Below are 15,368 nucleotides of genomic sequence, written 5' to 3'. Positions count from 1 at the left end.
TTCTAAAACGCTAACCAATGTTTGATCTGCACCTTGACTTCCTGTCTTTAAAATTTTCTACAAATTCTCATCGACATAAAAGTATCCTCCATCTTTCCCTCTGTCCTAACTCAAAGCTTCAATCTGGTCCTCATCATTCTACAATAAGATAATTGCATTAGCATGACCCTAGTCAGGAATAAATCCAGTTGTCGAAAGAGACATTACTTGATTCAGGAACAGTCACAGAACCAAAAGAATTTTTTTTTGCAAAATTCTTACCTCATAAGTCTTCTCAAAATCATAGATATTGTCTTTCTCATCAATAGAGAGCTCAGTTGTAGTCTGATTGAAATCTGTGAACGCTCCAACGCACGGGCATGGCGGTGAGCTACATGATCTTCAGCTAATTGTACATTGTTGTATTCATCATAGCTTGATATGCAGACTTCTTTTCACATAAGCAACTTCCGCCAAGCCCTTTACCATAACACAAACGCCGGCAAAGAACAGATAAACCAGAGGGAGAAAAAAAAAGAAAACAGAAGTTAAGATGTTGTTTCGGTACAAATCCATTCTGGTGAAGTCGTCTCACTGTGAAATTGATAAAAATAGCTTTGACGGTGATGAATCTGCGGTAAGGAGTGATCAAGAACCCATAAATATGATAACGGCGATTAGGGTGAACACGTTGTTTGCAGCTGATGGAGATCCGTCGCAGCAGACTCGAAAGCTAGCTGGTTGTTCTTGAAAACAAATACTGCAACATATCAATGTCCTACACATCTCAATATGACTCTCCAAATAAACATAACGCAAAATAAACAACAACGATCCATGGAAAACTTATTTAGAAGGTGATAAAGCAAATCCACGAACATATAATTTCCAAGTCACTACTTACATTTATAGAATTGTCCACGGAACCAGAAAAGAGTCTGCTAGCTCCAACATATAAAGAAACAACTCTACAGGTGTGGTCCGTAAGTGACGCAGCCGGATGAAAACGTAGTGGCAGTATTGTATCTCCAAGCAAAGTAAAGCCATCCTGCACATAGAGAATGATATATCCCTATAACAACTTGTTACTTACCTAAACCCAATAGACCTGTGAAATTCTATAACACAGACGTATTTTCCCATTCAAGAAGATAATCTATGATAATATAAAAAGAGAAAAACAAAGATGAAGGATACGCATGACGCTAAAGCACAATTCTACTCGGTTTAAGAAATATATTATACAATCAGTTAAACAAATTTATGTACTCATATTCACCTGAAAATAGATTTTGTGAAGAGGATGTTTACCAGCTTTGAAAGAAGGTTTTGCCATTTTAATTTGGAGATTGAGTCATCGTAATTTACAGATAAGAGTCTTCTTTCAAAATCTTTTCAATTTTTCATCTCTACAATCTTCTATGCGTTTCTCTCAGTGATGCTCGCGCATCAAGCTCTGATAAGATAGATTACAAGAGATAGAGGATAGAGTAAAAGGTTTTACCTTGAGATGATCATGGGCGTTGGAGGGAGTTCGTTGAAAGAATTAGCTGAAGTAGATATACGAATTTCATCTCCGATAAAGAATACCCACAACATATAATTTAGCTGAGACATGAAGGAAACGGGTTTAAGATTGACGCCTTCGGTTAAGTTTTCGTGAGATTCACCTGCAATCGGAATCAAATTTAGTCAAAGGCAAGAAACAAAAGGGTGAAGCAGGTCGAATCAGATGTCAAGTAAACCATCACCTGAGACGCAGCGGCGAAGCCAGAGACGCAGCGGCAGATGAGCCATCTGCATATGGAGTAGATCTGATTTGTCGTCCATCGAAGCCTCTTCTCCTCCTCTGCTTATGAACACAGCCGTTTCCACGTTCTTCGTTGCAGGCTTGCAGCCGTAGGGTTAGATGAGGCCAAAATGTTAAAGTTTAATGAAACACTGCAGTTTTCTTATTAGACACGTGTCAAAATGCCATGAAACGAGTTATCTATGTGGCACCCTACGTGGACACTCTACCAGAGAAGGAAACCCTTCTTTATACTCCCTCCGGATACGAATGTAAGATGTTCTATATTTTTATCTTGTATACAAATGTATGATGTTTTGAGATATAATTAATGTATTTATTTTTAAAATTTAAATATAAATTAAAAAGTAAAATTATGAGTGGTGAAACTTTATTGATATAATCAAAAAGTAACAACTAAAATATTGTATTTATTGTTTCTTAATATGTGTGTAAAACCTTAAACATCTTATATTTAAATCCAGAGGGAGTATATATATACTAGGGTAAACCCGCCCTACGGGCGGGCGGGTGAGTAAGTGAAGAAACCATAGAATACATATTTAGAGTAAGTGAAGAAACAATATAATACATATTTATTTTATGTACATTTAAAATACTCACACTAAGTATTTAGAGCGTTCACTATTTTTTTTGTTTTTTTTAAATCACAGGTTTGTCTAATTTATAAGCTGATTTTTTTTAGTGGATGGTTATATATTATGTTTGAGCAATTATTTTATAAATTATTTACTTTTATATGATATTTAAATATTGAGAATCACAGATGGTTGACTAAATTGCATAATACCATGCTTAGTTACGATTCAGAATCTGAATAAAATAATAAATTTTTATTAAGAGAGTTTCATTTATTTATTTGCTTTTATTTATTTCTTATCGAATTATTATATATTTCTGTATTCATTTAGACTTTACTGCTATTTACTTTAATCTTCAATATTATAATTGAATTAGGTTCGTTCATTGAACTTCGTTAAATATTTAAATTAATTTTTTAGTGGATGGGTTATATATTATGTTTGAACAATTATTTCTTATATATGATATTTAAATATTGAGAATCAAAGATGGTTGACTAAATTGTGTAGTACCATGCTTAGTTATGATTCTCTGAATAAAACAATAATTTTTTTTATTAAGAGAGTTTCGTTTATTTTATTTGATTTTATTTATTTCTTATCGAATTGTTGTTTATTGCGGTAATCATTTAGACTTTACTGCTATTTACTTCAATCTTCACTGTTACAATTGAATTCGGTTTGTTTATTTTAATTTTAATTCCCTATTTTTTTTTTGATGTCTCCCTATTTTTCTTTTGACCTTTTCACCTTTAGACAAAAAACATTTCTTGGTTAAATTTAAAAAATTACATCTGTTTATTGTAATAGTGGTGTTTATTGTTGCTATATATATTTTTTGACTGATTCCACTATAATACCAAAACAGTACGAAACCAAAAATCTGGTTAACCAAAAAGTTTCATAATCACAACATAAATACTAAAGTTACCAGGTATACCAATTATACTTTACCTACCTAAAATCAGAACTGGTTATTTAAAAAGTTGCAAGACAACTACATTATTCAGTGAATGGTAAAAACTTAGCAACCGGAAATGGAATTGGGAATTTTTTGGCCAGCTTCATTGTCTCCATAGTTGGAGTGATCAGGACCCCTTGTAATATAAGATAGTAGATACAATAATAAATAGAAAAAGCTGAAAAACCAATTTCTTCCCTTGTAAGTGTCATATCATTAACCAAAAAAATTGTTTGTCTAGCTTCACCTGTAATTTTAGAAAAAAAAATTGGGCCTCACTGATACAACCCGACTAATGGCATAGGAAAGATAATCATTTAAGCAAAGTTGACGTTTGTACACGAATAAAAAGATTACACATTGCAAAAAATGATTGTATTATCTCTCTGATCTTGACCCAAAGTGGACAAACCTCTGAGTTCTGGTCTCTCTCTCACTGGTATTGCTATGGATTTTCTTGCAAGCTCGATTTTGCTTTTGATCCTTACGGGAACAGTGGTTAGTTACACGTGTGAATCTCGGCCCCGTCGTTCATAAGCGGAGACGATTCTGACCATTGATTTCGATTGGAGATCTGGTCTTCACTCCAAGGTCCAAAGTCTCTAAGTCGTAAATTAGTTGTTTTGGTTTCAGTGAAATTGATCAAGCTATTGTTTTATATCCAACAAACTACATAGGCTCTTCTTACGGTTTGTCATATTGTAGATAGTGTTCAAAGGTTTGTTTATTCTAACCTGCTTGTGCGTCGTTAATCTCTGGCTCTGTCTCCTCTCACTCGATAATCATGGATCTCGCTCCTTCTTCTCCAGCTGATCTCTCACCGTCACCACCTCCTGAGCACCTATCGACGACTACTCTCCGACAATAGGAACAAAACAAATAAAAATTCTTCAGCTAATAGAAATGAATGAAGAATGTGGAGGTTTAAGGAATCAATACCTGAGAATATGTCTACGTTTTGTAACTCTATTTGAAGTAGGGGTGGTGGTTGATGATCTTCAAGCTTCCCTGGTTAAACATAATAAGGAACTACATATACATGATATGAAACTTAAAAAGAAGAATTTTAAAATAAACTAACTAAAAGCAAACAAACTAAACCATTGATTAGATATATAATATCAACTCATTCTCATAGAGAATGGACGTTGGCAATAATTAACGGGAAGGACTTCAGAAGAGGCTTCTTCAGAAGAACAATAGCTTTCTCAGAATTGTTGATACCATGCAAATCAGGTCCCACAGTATCAACTATCAAGCATAACCTAAAGAACCCAAAAAGAACTCTCAACACACATATGCAAAAGACACATTCACCACCGACTTAGAAACACGCCGGTAAACTCTGAAACCACCGGCAAATAAAAATGCTTCAAGCTAGCCAATGAAATAGCCTTTAAATCAAGGAATTCCTTAAATAAAAGCTACCAGCATCACGAAATACCTAACGTGACACATCGATAAAAGAAAAGCATACCTATGATAGATCGACCAATTGAAACCAATAGAGAAGAACAGAGAGAGATGGTCAGAAAGGCCTACTTTATGCAGAAACCTCCGTCCAACTCACCATTAATACCTTTCCTCATTATCATCAAAGGCTTTCTCTTTATTCTTAACCGCTTTCATCCTCTTTCTCTCCTCCATCGCCGCCGCTTTCTTCCTCCTACTGCGCCGCACTCCTTTTCGACGATTATCTTCCGCCGTGAAGTCTCGGGCTTCCTGCGAGAGCTCACAGGTGAGACGACTTTTCCATTGTGCTCTACAAAAGTTTTTAGAGTTTATATGATGTGAAGAATCAAGACTCACCTATTTATATATGTAGTTTCACCGACTGGAAGCTAGGTGGGAGCTGAAGAATCATGGAAGGAGTGGGGGAGATGAAGTTAAGGAAAACTTTAATGACATTGATTGAATCCGGTTTGAGTTCCGTTAAGTTGCTGATTTTCCATTGCAAGAGAGAAGAAATCCTATCGGTTCGACACTACAACGGCTTACGCCGGAGATTGACCAGAAAAAGTCGTCCTCCTTAACCTAATTGAAATTCCGTTGTCGCAAGAATGGCCACGACCTTAAAAAAGGTTGACAAAGCGAAGGGCCAAAAAAAGCCCATGGCACGACACAAAGCCCAACTCGTGTCCCTTTCGTTTTAATGAAACGCAGCGGAGAGAGAGGCATGGACACGTGTCGCAAGCAGAGACTTCGACTTTCCTAGCTGGATGCTGAGCTGGATGGCCTAGGAGGGATTCAAACCCTTTTATATATATAAAGATATAGATAGATAGATTGTTTCGTTGGACTTCGTCAGAAAGTTGTGAAAATACAATAAATAAGGACAAAACATAGGTACGATGAATCGTTAAATTCACCACATCTTTTACCACCAATTAAAATGCCACCTAGAAAATTAATAAAAAAATATTAAATATTATTTAGAAAATTTAAAATAGTTGAAAAAAGAATGATGCCTAGCAAAACCCTAAATCCTAAATTATAAACCGTAAATCTAAATCAAACCCTTAAATACTAAACCCAAACCATATACCCTAAAACCAAATAGTAAACCTTAAACCCAAACTCTATACTATAAACCCAAATCCTAGACCCTAAACCCAAACCGTAAACTCTAAACTCAAACCCAAATCCTAGACCCTAAAACAAACTGTAAACCTTAAACTCAAATTCAAACTTTTTGGGTTTAGGGTTTACGGTTTGGGTTTAGGGTCTAGGATTCAGGTTTAGGATATACGGTTTGGGTTTAGGATTTATGGTTTAGGATTTTGGTTTAGGGTATATGGTTTGAGTTTAGGATTTAGGGTTTAGAGTTTGGGTTTAGGATTTAGGGTTTAGAGTTTGAGTTTAGAATTTAAGATTTAGAGTTATGTTAGTGGCATCATTTTTTTTTCAATTATTTTTGATTTTTTTTTAAAAAAATAATATTTTTATTAATATTCTAGTTAGCACTTTGATTGGTTATAAGAAGGTGGTGAATTTAAAAGTTCACCCAAGAGGGTGAACCTAAGTTTTGTCCAATAAATAAAGAAAATATTACATGGAGGGTCACATTTCAAGTTTTAATAACACTACTAGATCTTGACCTGTGCGTCCGCACGGGTCTTTACTTTAATTTGTAAGAATATTATAAAAATTATTGGTAATTGTTGGATTTTAAAAATTATGGTCCCGTTATATATTATTGTTTGACTATTATTGTATTTTTAATACGAATAAAGGAATACTAATACATTCCTATATTATTATTATTTTCATTGTTTATTTAATATTGTAAGCCAAATATTCTAGCTATTTCTAGTATTGTATATCTAATTCTATTTCGGTGGTCCATAAAAAAAATTAGAAAAAAGTTCACTCAATCTATTAGTTCCTTGGTATTTTATTTTTTATATATATTGAAAACAATTTTATAATGGTTATTGGAAAATACATTAGTAAAAATTAATTTTTGAATACATGTATATTTTTGAATCAATTTTTATTTTGAATTTTGTTTAATTATTAATTTAGACAAAATATGTTTTTAGTTAATTAAATTGGACCAGTTGCACAAAAAAATAATTAGAATGAGTCATTTTCGTATATTTTAAATCTGGTCTAAACATATAATTTATAAAAAAATATAATGGACTCCAATTTTTTTTAATAACATAAACCTATTATTTTGTTTTTTAATATACTGTTATCTATATTTTCAAACAACATTATATTTCTTTTTAATTATGTTATTTTTGTTTCTAAACATTGCCAAAGGTACTTCTACTTTAATAAGATAGAAGATATAATATTGCAAAAATATGTTGTTATTTATTTTTTCATGTCACTATAAAATATCATATATCTGTCATTATATAATTAATCGTGTTTTTTACCTACCATAATATAAGTAATCATATTTTATATGTATCATCATATAAATAATCATATATATTATATTTTTAAAACTTAATATGAAATATAAAAATCGTAATTTACGTTGGTGTTTGAAATTGCTTTGTATTGTATTTTTCTTAAATATATTTAAAACATTTTTATAATGGTTATAAAAAATATTTTAGTAAAATCAATTTTTGAATATATGTATATTTTTGAATCAATTTTTGATATAAATCAATTTTAAATTAATATTTTGATTTGAAATATGTATATAAAATTTAAATTTTATCTTACGATTATTTTAGACAAAGATGTTTTTAGGTAATTAGATTGGGTCAGCCATTTTCGTATATTTCAAAGCTGGCCCATATATATATTTTTCATAATATAATGAATTTCTAATTTTTCTTGATAACATAAGCCCATTACTTTTTTTTAATATATTGATATCCATGTTTTCAAACAATACTATATATTTTTTTAACTGTTATCTATATTGCCAAACAAAAGGTTAAAGTAATTCTACTTTAGTAAGAAACTAGATTTTGACCCGCGCTTTGAAAGCGCGAGAATTTTTGTGAATTATTTTTTGTTTTTACATTTATTTACCCGCTTGTTTGTTTTGAGTTATATATTTAGACTTGGTGTATTGATTTTAGGTTCGTTTTCATTTTCATTTTTTTGAGTTTTCAGTTTGATTTTGGTTCGGTTGTGGTTTATGGTTGTTCGGTTCAAGTGATAAAAATCGTTTGATTATTTATGAATTTGGGCTCAAATTCGGTTTGGTTAGTTTTGGATATTTGTATACCCATTCTGTTCTTTTTTTTTTGACGATGTCCATCTTCTAAGATCAAGTGGTAGGCGGTTCTGAGTTGTTCCGAAGAGACGCTCTGTCCGGCTGGATCTGATCTATATGGGAAAAAAGAGTACCGCTAAGTTCTCTATTTATATGTCGAGGTTTAAATTTTTTTCTAAAATATGTCTTGCATTTGATAAATAACTGATTTTTAATAATTGTTAAGGATAAATGTATAAATGAAATATTAATTTGTCCATAATAAAATCGAACTAAGTTAAAATTTTGCTACTTGTATTTTTCTGTTAGAATAAAATGAAATGCAATTTAAAATAATTGTTGATAATTATATAAAGCTTATACTTTATTCCATATAATTTTATTAAACAAAAGATGATTGTATTTATTTTAAAACAATACTTTTGCAATTTGAAAATGCTCTTAATTGAAATTAATATAAGGGAAAAACATTCTAGATATGTTGACCATTCTGATAATTATTTTAAAATTGTTTAAAAACTCCTTGGGTCTGATTTATACAAAACAAAGAAGTTCCATTTTTATATTTAAAAATAAAAACTAATTGAATACAACTGAGTTTTAAAAACTGAAACTCAAAATGAGAACAATAAAATGTTAGTGTAAGTTGGGTTTATAATTTATGTTGATATTTTTCAATATCACTCAGGCCCATGGTTCATCACTACCAACTGAGAGAAGAAAAACCTGTCTTTTTGCCTTTTCAGAATAAGCTTCCTCAGAAAAAAAGCGTTTGTCTCTCTCTCAAAATGTTTCGATAACATGATGAAACATGATCCATCAACACAGATGGTTGAAGGTATATCTCCAATAACTTATTTTTCTTTGATTAATATATCATAGGCTCATCGAAACCATTACTTACGATCTAAAAATCATTTTTTTTCAGATAAGGGTTGCATGTTGAATCCAATGAATGATCTGATTAAGCGGTTAGTTCTGTTTGTCTCGTATATGTCTGAAGAAGATCTGAAAAAGTATCCCTCAAGACAAAACAAAAAACTGGAGTTAAAGGATCAAGAAACATCAATCACTTCATGTCAATAGACTTTCAAATATTTCTCTTACTCGTTATATAGTTGGTTAATCGAGTGTAGTTAAACACTAAAAAATAAATATCTAAAGTTTTTTAAACTATTTTTCGAATTTGTTTCATGTCGAGCGATGAGTCTTCCACTTTTCTCACATCTTTCCAAACAAATTGTTATAATATATTTCCGTTCATATTGAAATGGTGGTATATGATCTTTGATTGATCTTACTCATTTTTGTTTGAAAATTTAATATATTTACTCATGTGCAGGCCGTGCAGTGACATTTGTATAGCCAGAGCTTTATTCATGTGACTCTAACCAATATCACAAAACAACAAACCTGAGAAAAGATAAGTTTTCATACAATGGCATAAAAATTTCAACGCTTACAATAACTACTATATTTAATATTTGTAAAATCTAAATTTTATCTAATGTTTATTTTGTAATTTTACAGTCAAAGTCTACACGTATGATGATGAAAGTTATGAGGCTAAGTCCAACCAAGTCCAACCAAATCCATACCTATACACAGATAAAAAAAATCAAGATGTACCTGAAACAATATAATTGAGTAGACTATGCATTTTTCAGTTTACCTTCTTGTCAACGAATACGTTTCACCAAATTTCGAGTTTATTTGCTCCCAGGTGTGGATTACTTTCAATTGGATGTACCAATCAGTTCTGTTAGGTTTCAGTTTTGAAAGGTAAGAATTTTTTTTCATTCTTTGCGTTTCTTTACGCTTTCGAAAAGCAAAAAGAAATTTTGTGTGTGGGGATGATTGTTTGACTATGGTAATTATATATAGCTTACAATAGATAGGTTTTGAAAGAATATTCGGATTATTTTTAGTTTAGTTTTCTACCACATAATAACAATGTAAATCGCTTTAGAATATCTTAGTTATGTTAATAAACTAAGTGAATATCGTTATTTGGCAGTAAATTTGTTAGGATGGCTGATATTTTGGTAGGAGGTTTAAGGGTTTGTTAATAATTGGTAATTGGTGAATAAAGAATATTACTTGGCATATACTTCGTTATTGATTAACAAAATATTTTTGAAACAGAATATATTTTATTAGAGTTTAAAAAATTTTCAGATTTGGTGGTTTTATATTTTAAGTTTGAAATTGAAATATTTTTCATGTGAGTTTTTTTTTTTTTTGCAAGTAAGAAATCACATATAATTAGATTACGGTTTATTTTTTGCAAGTAAGAAAACATGAAGCAACTTCCGGAATTTAATTTATTTGCTTAAATTTTATCTTTTTATTTAATGGTATAGATATTTTTGGTTATTGATTTGAAAAAGATTGGTATTTGTGATCTAGTATATTGGATATGTTTATGTATGGAACTTCTGAAAATCTAGTTTATTTGCCAAATTTTTAGCTTTTGATTTAGTGGTTTATAGTTTTGGTTATTGATTTGAAAAAGCTTTATAAATCCAATAATTGGGTCGACTATATTGGACGGTGGTTTAGGGTTTAGGATTCTAATTATCTGTATTTATTATGTAAAAGTTTATTGTTTTGATTAGTTTATTTGCTTAAATTTACGTTTTTATTTAATGGTATAGATATTTATGGTGATTGATTTGAAAAAAGATTGGTATCATGACATTGCTTATTTTAATAAATTAAAATATAAAAAAAGATTTGGGGGTTATGGGTTCGTTTGTGTCTCTTACTATACATATAAAAATGCTAGCTTACAAATATATAAAAATGAATCTGGAAATTAAAATGATAGATTTTTATAGATTTTCAATAATGCAACATGTATGTTTTTTTGGTGCAATTGTTTGTAACCAAAACATTGATTGGAAGTGATAAATGGTCGATGATACACTGATATTAACAGAATGTATTGTTTTATTTAGAAGCTTGCAGAATTCACTTCGGTGTCGATAGAACATTATTATCAATATACAAAGATTTGGTACATAGACTGTCTAAGAAATAAAAATCAGTGTGTTGTAGCAATTGAAGTTTGTTTTAAATGTAAGAGAATTTGTAATGATACGTAATGATACATTATGTTTTGATAGGAAGACATAGTTAACTAAACGTAGGTGTTGTTTTTAAAATAAAAGGATTTTTGCTGTTAAACTAAAAAGAAATTTAAAAAATACAGAACTTAATTAAAATCATAGCTTAAAAATATTCTAGTGGCAGTGTCTTGTAAATATTGTTGAAACAGGAGTGCACATAAAAAAAAAGCCCTTCAGTTTTAATAGTATTGATTCTACTTTAATAAGATAGATTTATATAACTATCTATATATTTTAAGAATTTTTTTAAAATTATGTTGAGGAATGAATATTAGGATATTTCTTTCAAAGAGACTCTCCCCATAACCGGTGTTCTGATTTCAAGAATGCACTCAAGAGACTCTCCCCCATAACCGGTGTTTTGATTTCACGAATGAAGTAACTTCATGTGTATTCCCATCAAGTCCTGTAGGGTTTAACATCCTTAAGAGGTGTAAGATTTTTAGTAAGCGACATTATTTTGTGGTTTCAGAATATGAATGGGAAGTACGTAATTAGAATAGCTATATATATTGACATGGTGAAACGATGTAGGTTAACTCTTATTTTTGAATTTAATAGTCAGATATGGAGAGATTATAGGTAGGGTATATCTGCGATTTTTTTGCAACATTCCTAAAATCTTGTTTAGATATTTTGAAATTAAACTAATGATATGGCAATATTTTCTTTGTACCGTAATTTGAGGTTAAAATATTGCAAGGTTGAAAATTTTACTGAGCATATTCCTTATATTGATTCACGTTAGAAAAGTGTAAGCATATTTAGGAGTAATTTCGAAAAGTGAATATATGTAAAGTAGTTATTAGCTTCCACAAAATTTATGTGTACAATATAAGTTTGTATTTAATAGATCAAAAACATAGTGACTCAACGGTTTGATTTTATTCAGATTTAGTTTCACTACAAGAAAACACATACTTAGCGAGGAAAATTAACGAGGAAAAACAATCCTCGTAAATTTGCGTCGAGTTTACGACGAATTTACGTGAAAAACTAAAGTCATCGTTATTTCCTCGTAACGTAACGACAAAACTGTTTCGTCGTAAAGTGGATGTAATTTTATGAGTATTTTACGAGGAAAAACTATTTCCTCGTAAATACGACGTAAACTTTGCGTGGTATTTACGAGGTAATAGTTTACGTGTATTTAGCGAGGAAATTTTTGAATCCACCAACTTTATAGGTGTTACACGTTTTTTTTGCCCACCTAATTAATTTTCGTCGTAAATTCATAGCAAAATTACAACTATCAGATTCGAATTTTCCTATAAATATGGATGTTTGAACATCATTTTAAACACACCAACAACAAAAAACGTGAAAGAAAAAAAATGGCTGGCTCCGGGACTATTTACGAGTTGCGGAAGTGGATGTATATGCATAGAGATGCTAACGGGAGAGTGACGAAAGAATACCTTGCGGGTCTGGAGACATTTATGCATCAAGCAGATTCAACACCGCTCGCCCAAGAAAGTGGTAAGATGTTTTGTCCTTGTCGGAAATGCAACAATTCGAAACTGGCAAATCGTAAAAATGTTTGGAAGCATTTAATAAATAGAGGTTTCACGGAAAATTATTATATATGGTTTCAACATGGAGAAGGTTTTAATTATGATCAGAATGAAGCAAGTAGTAGTAATAGCAATTTTCAGGAAAAAGAACCGGTTGATCATCATTTGCATAATGAACATAGTTACCATCAGGAGGAGATGGTAGATTATGATAGGGTTCATGATATGGTAGCTGATGCATTCGTAGCTCATGATGAAGATGAAGAACCTAATATAGATGCAAAAAAGTTTTACGAAATGTTAAACGCGGCGAATCAACCACTTTACAGTGGTTGTAGAGAAGGTCTCTCTAAATTGTCGTTAGCTGCTAGAATGATGAATATTAAAACTGATCACAATCTACCTGAAAGTTGCATGAACGAATGGGCGGACTTGTTTAAAGAGTACTTGCCGGAAGACAATGTGTCTGCTGATTCTTATTATGAGATTCAGAAACTGGTTTATAGTCTTGGGTTGCCTTCGGAGATGATAGATGTTTGCATCGACAACTGCATGATCTATTGGGGAGATGATGAGAAGCTAGAAGAATGTCGATTCTGCAAGAAGCCACGATTCAAGCCGCAAGGACGGGGACGTAATAGGGTACCGTACCAAAGGATGTGGTACCTACCAATTACAGATAGATTGAAAAGATTGTATCAATCAGAGCAGACTGCTGGAAAGATGAGATGGCATGCCGAGCATACTCAGACGGATGGTGAGATGACTCATCCATCAGATGCAAGAGCCTGGAAACATTTCAACAAAGTACATCCAGATTTCGCTAGCAATATCCGGAATGTGTATCTCGGATTATGCACAGATGGATTTAGTCCGTTCGGAATGTCAGGGAGACAATATTCATTGTGGCCAGTCTTTCTTACTCCATACAACCTGCCACCGGAGATGTGCATGCAACGGGAGTTACTATTCTTGACCATATTAATACCTGGTCCGAACCATCCAAAAAGGTCCCTGGATGTTTTCCTACAACCACTGATAAAAGAGTTGAAGGATTTGTGGTCAACAGGGGTGAGGACGTATGACTGTTCAACGAAGACGAATTTTACGATGCGAGCGATGCTTTTGTGGACCATAAGTGATTTTCCTGCCTATGGGATGTTGTCTGGATGGACTACACATGGGAGATTAGCTTGTCCATATTGTAATGGAACGACAGATGCGTTTCAACTGAAGAATGGTAGGAAGACAAGTTGGTTTGATTGTCACCGTCAATTTCTTCCCATTGGCCATCCTTACCGAAGAAACAAGAATATGTTTAGGCACAAAAGGGTTGTGAGAGACACTCCTCCTCCATATCTAACTGGAGAACAAATTGAAGCGCAAATCGACTACTACGGAGCTAACGAAACAGTTCGTTGGGGTGGTAATTGGCATGTCCCTCGTAATATGCCAGATTCTTACGGTGTTCATCACAACTGGCACAAGAAGAGTATATTTTGGGAGTTGCCATATTGGAAGGATCTTCTTCTGCGCCACAACCTCGATGTGATGCATATAGAGAAGAATTTCTTTGAGAACATCATGAGTACAATATTGAATGTCCCAGGGAAGACAAAAGACAACATAAAATCGAGGTTGGACTTGCCGGATATTTGCTCAAGAAGCGAGTTACATATTAAAAGCAATGGACAAGTTCCCGTTCCGATATTCAGATTATCTTCAGAAAAAAAGTCGGTGTTGTTCAACTGGGTGGCATCAGAAGTGAAGTTCCCCGATGGGTATGTTTCGAATCTCTCTAGATGTGTTGAAAAGGGTCAAAAGTTCTCCGGGATGAAGAGTCATGATTGTCATGTATTTATGCAACGACTACTGCCCTTTGCATTTGCGGAGCTACTTCCAACAAACGTACATGAAGCACTTGCAGGTACGTAGTGTATTATATCACAATAATTTACAAAATAATATATGACTAACAATGTGTTTAATTTTTTTTTGAATATAAAAGGCATTGGAGCATTTTTCAGGGATCTGAGCACACGCACTCTTAAAGAAGAAGTTGTGGAACAGCTTCAGGAGAACATTCCCATCTTATTGTGCAACTTGGAGAAGATATTTCCTCCCGGATTTTTTGACGTCATGGAGCATCTAGCTGTCCACCTCCCATATGAGGCATTGCTTCGTGGACCTGTACATTACGGATGGATGTATCAGTATGAGGTAGCCATGAAATATTTGAAGGGAAAAGCAAAGAACCTCGCCAAAGTTGAAGGTTCTATAATTGCTGGAAGTTTGACGGAAGAAGTTTCTCACTTCACATCGTACTACTTTGCGTCAAAAGTACGTACACGGAGAAGAGCTCCAAGAAGATATGATGATGGTGGTGTTGCGCCAACATATGCAGTTGCTGGTGTTCCAGACATCTTTAGCCAGATTGGGCGACTCGGTGGGAAGTCTAAAGAGGTTTGGTGGTCGAGTGAACAAGACGCTCATAGTGCACACACCTATATTCTACTCAATTGCGAAGATCCATTGATTCGTTATTTTGAAAGGTAACATATATTGACACTTCGAAACACATATAAGTATAATTAATTGTATAATTGCGAGAGATTCATTCCTATAAAATGTGATTTTACAGCCTATTTGTTTCTCAAGTCGAAGAAACATTTCCTGGTATATCCACAAGTGACGTAGACAAAAGG

At 32.6% G+C, this 15,368-nt stretch overlaps 2 long non-coding RNA genes across 4 annotated transcripts; both read right to left on the bottom strand.

The window, feature by feature from the left end:
• Positions 1-1,944, bottom strand: LOC125592878. The gene is made up of 5 exons (XR_007328578.1): positions 1,731-1,944; positions 1,484-1,649; positions 884-1,027; positions 262-739; positions 1-138 (listed from the first exon to the last, which is right to left on the bottom strand). It is a non-coding gene; the product is annotated as an uncharacterized LOC125592878 (long non-coding RNA).
• A 1,294-nt stretch (positions 1,945-3,238) lies between these two features.
• LOC106423125 lies at positions 3,239-5,424 on the bottom strand. Of its 3 annotated transcripts, none has more exons than XR_001284578.3 (5): positions 5,141-5,397; positions 4,902-5,053; positions 4,271-4,339; positions 4,066-4,182; positions 3,239-3,933 (listed from the first exon to the last, which is right to left on the bottom strand). It is a non-coding gene; the product is annotated as an uncharacterized LOC106423125 (long non-coding RNA). The 3 variants fall into 3 exon arrangements; XR_001284579.3 differs by having other exon boundaries at positions 4,911-5,053; XR_007328575.1 differs by having other exon boundaries at positions 4,271-5,053; positions 5,141-5,424.
• Between the last annotated feature and the right edge of the window lie 9,944 nt (positions 5,425-15,368).

Source organism: Brassica napus, chromosome C9 (genome assembly GCF_020379485.1).
Source record: "Brassica napus cultivar Da-Ae chromosome C9, Da-Ae, whole genome shotgun sequence".
NCBI classification, from domain to species: domain Eukaryota; kingdom Viridiplantae; phylum Streptophyta; class Magnoliopsida; order Brassicales; family Brassicaceae; genus Brassica; species Brassica napus.
This window is presented reverse-complemented; position numbering and strand designations above follow the sequence as displayed.